The sequence below is a fragment of the Ursus maritimus genome, unplaced genomic scaffold (assembly GCF_017311325.1).
Source record: "Ursus maritimus isolate PB19 unplaced genomic scaffold, ASM1731132v1 scaffold_23, whole genome shotgun sequence".
NCBI classification, from domain to species: Eukaryota; Metazoa; Chordata; class Mammalia; order Carnivora; family Ursidae; genus Ursus; species Ursus maritimus.
Window position 1 is genome coordinate 29,521,655 of NW_024424786.1, and position 14,297 is coordinate 29,535,951.

General features: G+C 37.7%; 1 protein-coding gene across 8 annotated transcripts in view; it reads right to left on the bottom strand.

The window, feature by feature from the left end:
- PHF21A (PHD finger protein 21A) overlaps window positions 1-14,297 on the bottom strand; it is a 188,738-nt gene that overhangs the window by 25,683 nt on the left and 148,758 nt on the right. The gene's annotated exons all lie outside the window — the stretch shown is intronic.

The following is a 14,297-nucleotide window of genomic DNA, read 5'->3' on the forward strand; positions in this document are numbered from 1 at the left end:
GAAAGGTCAGGAAGTTCAGAAAGCTGGAGGGAGGCTGTCTGCAGGAGGGAGGGAGCTGTGCACATGGAGATGGCAGAGAAATGGGCCCTTGCACCGGGGAGCTCACATGGGGAAGACTGAGTCCCATAACGTTTGGCTTCAAAAACGGGGCTTGGAGCCTGGAGCTTTAAAAATCAGCTGACTCAGCACTGAGCAAGCCAGGAGGGTGAGTGATAGCTGGGTCAACACCCTTAAAGGGACAGCAGCCTGAGCCAAGAGGCAACATAAAAATGGCAATTTTCACAACACTGGGGTCAAATGGGAGACAGATCTGTCCATACTGATTCTGGTGCATGTTGGGGGATGTCTCCAAAAACTAAGGAGCTGGCAGGTGCCATTTTCCACCTCCCCCACCCTTCCCCCCAGCATAAACCTGTGGGAGGGAGCACTGCACAGACACTTGCTACCTAACCAGCTAGGAGAAATCTAAGATTTCTCTAGAGGACCGGCCAGCTACAAGCCTGCTAGCCTAGGCCCTGGGCTCAGTGCAGATTTCTTAGTATACACACCCTGCCCAGCCACTGCAAGCAGTGTGCCCCTTGCGGTCCCTTGGTCCTGGGGGTTCCAACACCCAGCCTCACTCCACTGGCCACCCGTATCACTTTGGGAAATTCATCATAGGACTAGTGGCCCAGGGCAAATTGTGCTACCACCCCCACACTCCCAAGTTCCCCAGTGGGCACGACGCCTCAGAGCTAGCCTGCCTGGATTCCACCAACACCACAGACAGCAAGCATAGCGCACAAGAGGCAGAGAGTCAGGGCAGATGACTGCACTGAAAAGTGACTCAGACTCAACAGCAGGGCATAAACAACACACAGGATACTCTCCTGAAGTGCCAGGTTCTGGGGAACAGGGGACCCCACACTGCAGGGCACTCCAGAACCTCTTCTTCATAAAGTCACCACTTGCAACAACAGAAGACACAGCAGATTTTCTTAACACACAGAAAAAGACACACAGGGGCAGACAAAAGGAGGAGATAGACAATTATCCATCCCAAATGAAAAAACAGGACAAGGCCACAGCCAGAGATCTAAGCAAAACAGATATAAGTAACATACCTGATACAGAATTTAAAGCAGTGATGATAAGGATACACACTGAACTTGAGAAAAGAGTGGAAGACATGAGACCCTTAACACAGAGATAAGGAATCACATAGCAGAGATAAAGGGCTCAATAAATGAAATGAGAAATATGTCTGATGGAATGAATAGCAGGATGGAAGAGCAGAGGAACAAATTAGTGACCTATAACACAGAGTAATGGAAAGTAATCAGGCTGAACAAAAGAGAGAAAAAAGAATTATACAAAATGAGAATACACTTAGGGAACTCAGTGACTCCATCAAATATAATACATTTGTATTATAGGAGTCCCAGAAAAAGAAGAGAGAGAAAAGGAGGCAGAAAATTTATTTGAAGAAAAAATATTTGAAAACATTCCTAATCTGGGGAAGAAAACAGATTTAAAGATCCAGGAGGCACAGAGAATGCCCATCAAAATCAACAAAAGCAGACCCACACTAAGAAATACTGTATTTGAATTGGAAAAATATAGTGACAAGTAAAAAAAAATTTAAAAGAAAAGACAAAAAGAAGTCACTAACTTACGTGGGAAAACCCATAAGGCTAGCAGGAGATTTTCAACAGAAACTTTGCAAGCCAGGAGGGAGTGGCATGATATATTCAAAGTGTTAAATGGGAAAAATACTCTATCCTGCAAGACTACCATTCAGAATAGGAGAAGAGATGAAGAGTTTCCCAAACAAAAACTAAAGGAGTTCATGACCACTAAATCAGCCCTGCAAGAAATATTAAAGGGGACTCTTTCAGTGGAAAGGAGAGACCAAAAGTGACAGTATAGATGTAGGAAATGCAAAAGCAGAAAAAGTGAGTATTTCTGTAAAAGAAATGTCAAGGAACTCACAAAAAAAGAATAAAAAATACAATAACATATACCTAAAACGTGGGGAGGAGAGGAGAAAAGAATGGGCTCAAATGTAAATGACCATCAACTTAATATATAGACTGCTATGTGCAGAAGATGTTATATACAAACCTAATGGTAACCACGTATCAACAAAACCACTAATAAATACGCAAAGAATAAAGAGAAAGAAATCCAAATATATCACTAAAGAAAATCAGCAAAACATGAAAGAGAAAGGCAAGAGGGGATCGGAAAAATCCTCAGAAAAAAACCACAAAACAAGGAATAAAATGGCAGTAATATATATTTATCAATAATTACTTTGTACATAAATGGACAAAAGCCTCCAATCAAAAGACATAGTGTGACAGAGTAGATAAAAAAAACAAGACCCATCTATATGTTCCCTACAAGGGACTCATTTTAGACCTGAAGACACCTACGGATTGAAAATGAGGGGATGGAGAAACATCTATCATGCAAATGAAATGGATGTCAAAACAAAGCCAGAGTAGCAATACTTGTACCAGATAAAAGACTTTAAAGATTTATTTATTTGAGAGACAGAGAGTGAGCATGGGTGCATGTATTGGGGGAGGGGCAGAGGGAGAGAGAGTGAGAGGATCTTAAGCTGGTTCCACACCCAGTACAGAGCCTGATGAGGGGCTCTATCTCACAGCCCTGAGATCATGACCTGAGCTGAAACCAAGAGTCGGATGCTTAACTGACTGAGCCACCCGGGCAACCCAGATAAAAGGCTTTAAAACAAAGTCTGTAAGAAGAAACAAAGAAGGACCCTATATAATAATAAAGGGGACAATCCAACAAGAAGACAGAACAATAAATATAAATATTTATGCACCCAACATAGGAGCACCCAAATAAATAAAAGTTTATAACAAATATAAATGAACTAATTGATAATAATACAATAGTAATAGGGGACTTTAACACCTCACTTACACTGAAGGGCAGATCATCCAAACAGAAAATCAACCAGAAAACAGTGGCTTTGAATAACACACTGGAACAGATGCATTTAACAGATAACATTCAGAACATTTCATCCTAAAACAGTCGAATACACATTTCTTCAAGTGCACACAAAACATTCTCCAGAATAGATCACCTATTAGCCCACAACACAAGCCTCAACAAATTCAAGGAGACAGAAGTCATACCACACATCTTTTCTTACCACAATGCTATGAAACCAGAAGCCAACCACAATCTGGAAAGACCACAAAATCACGAAGGTTAAATAACATGCTACTAAACGATGAATGGGTCCAACCAGGAAATAACAGAAGAAACAAAAAAAAGTACATGGCAACAAATTAAAATGAAAACATAACATTCCAAAACGTCTGGGATGCAGCAAAAGCGTTTCTAAGAGGGAAGTATATAGCAAGACAGGCCTACTCCTCAAGGAGTAAGAAAAATCTCAAATAAACAACCTAAGCTTACACCTAAAGGAGCTAGGAAAAGAAGAGCAAACAAAACCTGACTTTAGCAGAAGGAAGGAAATAATAAAGATTAGAGCAGAAATAAATGATATAGAGGGGCGCCTGGGTGGCACAGCGGTTAAGCATCTGCCTTTGGCTCAGGGTGTGATCCTGGCGTTATGGGATCAAGCCCCACATCAGGCTCCTCCACTGTGAGTGTGCTTCTTCCTCTCCCACTCCCCCTGCTTGTGTTCCCTCTCTGGCTGGCTGTCTCTATCTCTGTCAAATAAATAAATAAAATCTTAAAAAAAAAAGAAATAAATGATATAGAAACTAAAAAAACAACAGATCAGATCAATGAAACCAGGAGCTGGTTCTTTGAAAAAAATAATAAAATTAATAAACCCTTAGCCAGACTTATCAAGAAAAAGAGAAATGACCCAAATAAATGAAATCACAAATGAGAGAAGAGAAGTAACTACCAAAACCACAGAAATACAAACAATTATAAGAGAATATTATGAAAAACTGTATGTCAACAAATGGACAACGTAGAAGTGGATAAATTCCTCAAACATATGAACTACCAAAACTGAAACAGGAAGAAACAGAAAATTTGAACAAACCAATAAGCAGCAAAGAAATTGAATCAGTAGTGAAAAAACTCCCAATAAACAAAAGTCCAGGACCAGATGGCTTCACAGGCAAATTCTGTCAAACATTTAAAGAAGAGTTAATACCTCTTCTTCTCAAACTATCCCAAAAAATAGAAAAGGAAGGAAAATTTCCAAATTCATTTGATGAGGCCAGCATTATCCTGATACCAAAACTGAATAAAGATACCTCTTAAAAAAGAGAACTACAGGCCAATATCTGTGATGAACACGAATGCAAAATCCTCAACAAAATACTAGCAAACTGATTTCAACAATACATTAAAAAAAAATCATTCATCACCATGACCAAGTGGGACTTATTCCTGGGTTGCAAGGGTGGGTCAATAGTCACAAATCAATCAATGTGATTGACATCACATCACTAAGAGAAAGGATAAGAATCATATCATCATTCCAACAGACACAGAAAAAGCATTTGACAAAGTACAACAACATCCATTCACGATAAAAACCCTCAACAAAGTAGGGTTAGAGGGAACATACCTCAACATAATAAAGGCCATATATAAAAAACCCATAGCTAACATCATCCTCAATTGGTAAAAACTGAGAGCTTTTCTCCTAAGGTCAGGAACAAGACAAGGATGTCCACTCTCACCACTCTTATTCAACATATACTAGAAGTCCTAGCCACAGCCATCAGACAACGCAAAGAAATAAAAGTCATCCAAACTGGTAAGGAAGAAGTAAAACTTTCACTATTTGAGAATGACATATCTGATAAAGGGGTAGTATCCAAAATATATAAGAACTTATAAAACTCAACATCCAAAAAACAAACAATCCAATTAAAATATGGGCAGAAGACATAAACAGACATTCCACCAAAGAAGACATCCAGATGGTAAACAGACACATGAAAAGTTGTTCATCATTATTTACCATCAGGGAAACGCAAATCAAAACTATAATGAGATACCATCTCACACCTGTCAGAATGGCTAAAATCAAAACTGCAAAAAACAAGTGTTGACGAGGATGGGGAGAAAAAGGAACCTTCCTGCACTACTAGTGGGAATGCAAAATGGTGCAGCCACTCTGGAAAACAGTATGGAGGTTCCTCGGAAAGTTAAAAACAAAACTATCCTATGATCCAGCAATCTCACTGCTGAGTATTTACCCAAAGAATACAAAAAAACGAATTTAAAGGGATACATACAACCCTTTGTTAGATGAATGGATAAAGAAGTGTGGTTTATATATATACAATGGAATATTATTCAGCCATAAAAAAGAATGACACCTTGCCATTTTCAATGCTATGGATGGATCTAGAGAATATAATGCTTAATGAAATAAGTCAAGAGAAAGACAAATACCATATGACTTCCCTCATATGTGGAATTTAAGAAACAAAACAAATGAGCAAAGGGAAAAAAAAGAGAAAGACGAAGAAATAAACTCTTAATTACAGTGAAAAAACGGACGGCTACCAGAGGGAAGGGGAGTGGGGGATGAGTTAAACAGGTTAAGAGGATTAAGGAGTGCACTTGTCATGATGAGCACCAGGTGATGTATGGAACTGTTGAATCACTATTTTCTATTCCTAAAACTAATATAACTGTATGTTAACTAATAGAAATTAAAATAAAAACTTTAAAAAAATAATAAAATAGGGGCACCTGGGTGAGCCAGTCAGTTAAACAAACATCTACCTTCGGATCAGGTCATGATCTCAGGGTCTTGGGATCGAGTCCCGCATAGGGCTCCCTGCTCAGTGTGGAGTCTGCTTCTCCCTCTCCCTCTGCTCCCCCCCACTTGTGTGCTCTTGCTCTCTCAATCAATAAAATCTTTAAAAAATTATAATAAAATTAAATTAAAAAATAAAATCTGTGTTACTATAAAAAAAAGAAATTAAAAATAAATAAAAGAGATCCACATTTTGCCTTTGGCAAAAGAATCTTGAAAGCAACAAGACATAAGTGATGCATCACATAGAAGAGGTCTTCAATATGGTTACCAACTTCTCCCCAGAAACCAGAGACCAGAGGTAGTGGGTTACATATCTAAAGCTGAAAGAAAATCACTATCAACCAAGAATGCTATATCCTGCAAAAAGCTAAGGAAGTTCATTGCTAGTAGATCTGACCTAAAAGAAATACTGAAGGGAGTTCTTCAGGCTGAAATAAGAAGACACTAGACAGTAACTTAAAGCCCTACAAAGAAATAAGAATTACAGTAAAGGAAACAACACAGGTAAAAATAGAATCCAATATTATTATATCTTTGATTTGTAACTCCTCTTTTTGTTTCCTATGGGATTTAAAAGAGAAATGCATAAAACAATAACTATAAATCTATATTAGTGGGCATATAATGTATAGAGATATAATTTGTGACAATAACAACATAAAGTGGGGGGAGAGGTGTATAGGAACAGAGTTTTTGTATACTATTAAAGCTGAGCTGGTATCAATTCAATTGTTAAAAATTTATGAATGTTAACTGTAATCCCCATGGTAACCACTAAGAAAATAACTAAAATATATACAGAAAAGGAAATGAGGGCATCAAAAGTGTGCACTGGAAAGAAAAACCAAACAGAAAAGAAGGCAGTATTGGAGGAACTGAGGAACAAAGAAGACATAAGATATGTAGAAAACAAACAGCAAAATGGCATAAATCCCTTCTTATCAGCAATCACTTTAAATGTAACTGGGTTAAACCCACCAATTAAAAGACAGAGAGTGACAGAATGGATTAAAAAAACATGATCTGAAATATATGCTGCCTGTAACAGACTCATCTTAGAGCCAAGGATACAAAAAGGTTGAAAGTCAAAGAATGAAAAAAGACTTTCCATGCAAATAGTAACAAAAAGAGTACAGGGTTAGCTATACTAATACCAGACAAAATTCATTTTGAGTCAAAAATTGTTACAGGAGACAAGGAAGATCATTACATATTAATAAAAGGATCAATTCATAAAGAAGATATGACAATTTTAAATATATATGCAACAAACAACAGTTTCTCACATATATGAAGCAAATATTGACAGAACTTAATGAAGAAGTAAAAGTTCTATAATAATAACTGGAGACTTCAATACTTCCCTTTAAAGAACGGAAAGAGCATGTAGATAAAAGATCAGTAAGGAGGGGTGCCTGGGTGTCTCAGTCAGTTAAGCATCTGACTTCAGCTCAGGTCATGATCTCAGAGACTGAGCCCTGCATTAGGCTCCCCACGCAGTGGGGAGTCTGCTTCTCCCTCTCTCTCTGCCCCGCCCTCCCACCCTCTCTTGTTCTTTCTTAAATAGGTAAATACAATCTTTATTAAAAAAAAAAAGATCAGTAAGGAAACAGAGAGCTTGAACAACACTATAAACCAACTAGATCTAACAGACGTATAAAGAACAGTTCACTCGACAACAAGAGAATATTCTCCTCAAGTATAATGAAACGTTCTCTAGGACAGACCATGTTTTAGGCCACAAAACAAATCCTAATAAACTTTGAAAGTCTTACATAATACAAAGTATCTTCTCTGACCACAACATAAAGAAGCTAGAAATCAGCAATAAAGGAAAACTGGAAAACTTAAAAATATATGGAACCTTAACAATGTACTCTTCAACAACCAATGGGTCAAAGAAGAAATAGCCAGAGAAATTGGAAAATACTTTGAGAGGAATAAAAATGAAAACTCAATATACCAAAATTGATGTGATGCAGTGAAAGCAGTGCTCAGGAGGAAATTTATAGCTCAAACAGTTTACATTAAAAAATAAGAAGGATCTCAAGCTGATAACCTCACTTTAAACCTTAAAGAACTAGAAAAAACTTTAAGGAACTAGAAAAAGAAGAACTAAACCCAAAGCTAGTAGAAGGAAGAAAAGAATAAAAGTTAATAGTGGAAATAAATGAAATGGAGAACAGAAAAACAATAGAATTAATGAAACCAAAAGTCGTTTATTTGAAGAGATCAACAAAATTGAGAAACTTTAGTTGGACAGACTAAGAAAAAAAAAGAGAGAAGACACAAATCACAAAAATTGTAAGTAGAAGTGGGGACATTACTACCAATCTTTTAGAAATAAAAAGGATTAGAAGAGAGTACACTGCAGAATTACCAACAAATTAAATAATAGAGGTGTAATGGGCAAACTCCTATGAACACACCAATTACCAAAACTGACTCAAGAAGAAATGGAGAATCTCAACAGACCTGTAACAGCTAAAGAAATTGAAACAGTAATTAAAATCCTCTCCAAAAAGTCCAGAACCAGACAGCTTCACTGGTGAATTCTACCAAACATTTAAAGAATTAACACTTCCTAATTTGTTCTATGAAGCCAGTTATTACCTTGATATCAAAGCCAAAGACACCCCAAAAATAGAAAATACAGACCAATGTCCCTTATGAATATAGTGAAAAATTCTTAATAAAATGCTAGCAAACTGAATCTCACAGCATACTAAAAGGATGATACAGGGGCACCTGGGTGGCTCAGTCACGACCCTCAGGGTTGTGAGATTGAGCCCTGCCCCGTGTCAGGCTCTGCGCTCAGCATGGAGTCTGCTTGGGATTCTTTCCCTCTTCCTCTCCCTCCCCCTCTACTCCTCTTCCTGCCCCCCTGCTCCTACCCCCTCCCCCATGCTTGCACTCTCTCTAAGTAAATAAAATCTTAAAAAAAAAAATAAAAGGATGGTACACCATAACAAAGTAGAATTTATCTCAGGAATGAAAGGAATGTAATACACCACATTAATAAATGAGGGCAACCCCCCCAACACACGACCATCTCAATTAATGCAGGAAAAGCAACTGAACACTCATTCATGGTAAAACAGAAAGCTAGGAATAGAAGGAAACTTCTAGGGCAGCAATGAGAAACCACAGCTAACATCATACTCAATGGCAAAAGACTGAAAGCTTTTCCTCTGAGATCAGGAACAAGAGAAGTATGCCCAACTTCCATCAGTGCAGTTCAACACTGTGGTGGAAGTTCTAGCCAGAGCAATTAGGCAAGAAAAGACGGAAGAGGCATCCACATTGGAAAGGACAACGTAAACCTATCTCTATTTGCAAAGGATGAGATCTTACATATAGAAATCCCAAAGAATCCACAAACAATTATTAGAGCCAATAAGAAACTCAGCAAAGTTGCAAGGTACAAGATGAACACAAAAATCAGCTGTATTGCTATATAACAGTAATGAACAATTGTAATAGTAAAGTAAGAAAACAATTACATTTATAATAGCATCCAAAAGAATAAAATACCTAGGAACAAATTTAACTAAGGAGATAAAAGACTTGTGCACTGCAAACTATAAACCACTGCTGAAAGAAATAGAGAAAACCTAAATAAATGAAAAGAAAACCATGTTCAAGAACTGGAAGAATTAATATTGTTAAAAATGCTATGCAAAGCAACCTACAGATTCAATATAATTTCTATTAAAATTCCAACGGCCTTTTTTTGGCAGAAGAATTGAAAAAACCAATTCTCAAATTCATGTGGGAATTGCAAGGAACCACGAATAGCCAAAACAATATTGAAAAAGAAAAACGTTGGAGGACTCACACTTCCCAATTTCAAAACTTACTACAAAATTACAGTAATTAAGAGAGTGTGGTTGGTACTGGCACAAAGACAGATCTTCAGACCAACAGAACAGGATTGAGAGTCCGGAAATAAATCCATACATCAGTGGCCAACTGGTTTTCAATAATGGTGCCATGATCATTCAAATGGGGAAAGTCTCTTCAAAAAATGGTGCCAGAAGAAATGGATATCCACACGCAAAAGAATGAAGTTGGGTCCTTATCTCACATTCTATACAAAAATTAAGTCAAAATGAACTACTAACCTAAATATAAGAGCTAAAACCATACAACATCCTAGAAGAAAAATTAGGGGTAAATCTTCATTTCCTTAGATGTGACCATGGATTCCTAGATGCGACACAAAAACACAAGCAACAGAAGAAAAAAACAGATAAATTGGACTTTATCAAAATCAATTTTTTTTTCAAGATTTTATTTCTTTATTTGAGAGAGAGAGACAGCCAGCGAGAGAGGGAACACAGGCAGGGGGAGTGGGAGAGGAAGAAGCAGGCTCCCAGTAGAGGAGCCTGATGTGGGGCTCGATCCTAGGACTCTGGGATCACACCCTGAGCCGAAGGCAGATGCTTAATGACTAAGCCACCCAGGCGCCCCCAAAATTAAAGTTTTGTGTATCAAAGGACACCACCCATAAAATGAGGAAAACACAGGCTTCCAGAAAAAAAAAAAGTGAAAAGACAACCTATAGAATGGGAGAAAATACCTGTAAATCTGATAAGAGTCTAGTATTGAGATTATACAAGGAACCCTTACCATTCAACAACAAAAAAGACAAACAACCCAATATAGAAATTGGCAAAGAACTTGGATATTTCTTTAAAGAAAATATACAAATGGCCAACAAGCACAAGATGTCCAACAATTTTAATCATTAATGAAATGCAAATTAAAATCACAATGCAATACCACTTCATACCCATTAGGATGGCTATAATTTTTAAAAAGAGAAAATAATAGTATTACCAAGGATGCAGAGAAAATGGCATGCTCATACACTACTGGTGGGAATGGAAAAGGATTCGGCTGCTTCGGAAACAGTTTGGCAGTCCCTCAAAAAGTTAAACATGGAACTGTTACATGATCCAGCAATTCCACTTAGGTATAGACCCCCAAAGAATGGAAAACAGATATTAAAACAAATATTTGTCCATGAGTATTCATAGCAGCACTATTGCCAATAGCCAAAAGGTAGAAATAACCCAAATGTTCATCAATGGATGAACGGATAAACAAGTTGTGGTATATACATACAGTGGACTAAAAAGAAATGAAGTACTGATGCATGTTATGATGTGGATGAATCTGGAAAATATGCTAAGTAAAAGAAGCCAGACACAAAAGGCAACATATTATATGATTCCACCTATATGAAATATCCAGAATGGGTAAATCTGTAGATACAGAAAGCAGATTTGTGGCTGCCAGAAGCAGGAAGAGGAGCGAATGGAGTAATTACTTAAGAGATACTGGATTTTATTTTGGAGTAAAGAAAATGTTTTGGAACTAGATAGAGGTTGTGGTTGTACAACAACTGTAAATAGTGGTTGTACAACACTGTAAATATACTAAATGCTACTGAATTCTTCATTTCAACATGGTTAATTTTAGGTGGTATGAATTTCACCCAAGTGAAAAAAAAAGGGAAACAAACAAACAAACAAAAAACAAGTAAACTAAAAGTTCGGTCTTTGTCAGACATTATAAACCACTTACCCAGAGGTGAAGCTGCCCTGCAGGTGTTATTTTTTTTTTGCCTACACGGTGTTTAAACAGTTATCAGTATTTTTAAAACTAGGTGATTTCTCAAAATATCTGGATTTCTGGTCTTTCTTAAAGGAAAAGTTTCCATATGATAAAAAATTGGCTATCGTCAAGAAGTAGTTGCTTCCTTGAGATGGCATATATTACTTTCTGGCTTACACAGTCTCTTCCACCTTCTATGGTTTTCTGCCACCAAGGCCAAATGGTCAATTTTATCATGCTTGTCTTACTATCTCAAAGAGAAATTAAGGATAAAATTGGAATATCTCTTGTACTCATGCTCCCATTAAAAACTGAAAAATAAAAAGTTCACGTGTTAACTTCCAGCCTGCTTTACTCATTTACGTTTACTGCTTCGCACCCATGACCATTTGAATTTAGAAATCTGTTCTTTTTGGTATGATAAAGATAGAAATCAAACACTCTGAACAACATTAGAAAAACTAAGTTAACCATTTATACCCTGAACTCCAAATTCATCTTCTGAAATTTGGCTGCATGAATAATCAAAATTAGTCACTTGCAAAATTAGTCCAAATAATTTCATCAATCAAGGTTAAATAAATTTGGATTGAAGGCAATGCAAAATCCACCTCTGGTCACTTGGATCTATTCTCCCTGCTACAGCATCAGTATTAAAGTGGAAGGTGGAGAGTCACCAGCTCATGTTTCCCAAGAGAGAAGACTGGGATTTGAAGATAATACATTGGATAATATTCTCATTTGGAAGCACTCCTTTTTTAGAGGATCTAGTGTAAGTTGCTATGCGAGATATATATAGAAGTAGGGAAATGGGTGGCAATCTGGCAGTTTTTCCCAAAGAACCCAGGACTTTTTTTCAGTAGCTTACCTTGGGGACATACATAGAGGTCTTTGTGGTGGGGGGAGGGTGGAGTGGGTAAAATACAAACCTAATTCCTGAGAACTGCATCAGTCTAATGCACTTTAGATGCTTTAGCTCAGTGCATCATTAGCAGGTGTTCAGCCCATTTCACAGAGGGCTGGAGAGACAGGGACATAGAAAGCAGTGAAATGGCTGATGTAAGTTTGTCTGGCTCTACTTTTCTGCCAAAACATGTTTCCAGCCTCAAAGCTCCTTAAACTCTAGTACTCATTTTCTCAGAGCCACAATGTAATGTGGCTTCTAATAAGGGTAAGACTGGGGAGCTCTTATCTGGGGTGGATAAGGAAGTTGGTAATGCCTGACAGGGGAAGGAGACATGAGACACTGTTGTTATAACTGACACTGACTTCTTCCTTTTCTAGGCCAAGGTGGGAGGCCTTTGAAACCGCACAACTTGCCATGCTTCCTCCCCTGGAGGCACAGCCTCTGTCCGTACCTGTCCTAAATGCACTACACACTGAGGTCTGTGAGGGTTTAGGCATTGATTTATCCACCATTGTATTCAGGCATCACATTCAGCGTAGCAGCTGGCATGTAATCAACACATTTTTATTAAATGAATGTTATCACCCTAAAGGGAACAGAAGAAAACAGAAAGCGGCCCATCTAGCCTGGTCACACAGAAAATGTTGGACACAGGTTTTGATAACTGAGCAAACCGTAAGTAGTACTTCTGTGGCTAAAATATTTATATTGCTTCACTCTTAGCCCAGCTATGAGATCTCCTAATCACTATAAATGTGATATTGGAAATGAAACACAGAAAAGAAGGATAGCAGAAAGATCTGAAGTCAGAGGATTCTGAGAATGGAGTCTGGTCTAAAGAGCACCCTGCTGACTGAGCTTAGTGGCCCGCAAGCCTGTTAGGCCAGCAGGTGGTCTGCTACACTAAAATTAGCAATGACTGGATTCCTCCATTAGATCAATAAGAAGAGAGACTGTGGGATTTACTGCTAGGAAAGACATTTTAAAAAAATTTTTAAGAATTCCTGGGTACATTTTTATGGTATTGTAATTAAAATTAAAAACTCTATGAACATGTAAGGCCAGAACATGAAAAGATATTCAAGATCTAATATGAAAAAAAGCAAGTTACAAAATACATATTGTTTAATTTTGGTTTTTGCTTTAAAAATGTTAGTAGGTGCAAGGAAAATATGTGAAGGAATACAAGTTGAACTGTTTATACTGTTTAAGTGTCAGGGGTTAGAATTATGGGGGAAGTTTACTTTTCCCATAGATTATGGGGTGGATGCACTTTGTACATTATATATTTCTGTAATGTTTGAGTTTTCTTTCATAAGAAATATGTACTATCTTAGATGTAATCAGAAGAATAAGAAATGTAAAAAGATGAAACTGAAAAAAATGTCTCCTGAAAGTATCTTTGTTAAAAAAGAGGTCAGAGAAAAATACTATTTGGTAATCTAAAAGAGAGTTTTGAAACCACATTCTTTGGAACTCTAAGGCTCTTCAGGTTCTGAGAGCCAGCACAGGACGCGAGGGCCACTGATCTCCAAACACGACCCTATCCAAACTCCCCAGCTTGAGCATCTCGCTTTCATATTTTAATAATGAAGTTCTGCTGCAACTAAGTTTGAAAACTTAAGACATAAAGCATACGTATCTAATTTTTTCTGAATGTTCCTCAAAGCACTTTCTGGGGTTTCAGTAGGTTCCCCCAGGAAAAGAGATCTGTTTTCCCTTGTGTTTTCTGAGCACGAGGTTTTAGTACCCAGCTTTTTAGTGCAAGGTCTGCTGCATTTATGAGCTGTCTGGATAGAAAGCCGGTGCTCTATGCATAAGGATCCTCTGTTCAAGAAGGCCAAGGCAGCAGGAAGCCTCTCGTTCCCACCATCTGGCCAGCCTCTCTGAATCATGGTCAGCCATCCAGAAGCAGAAGACTCAGGATCACCAGAGACTATTTTCAGATGAATGAGAACTCAAGCCTGAGCAATTAGAAAT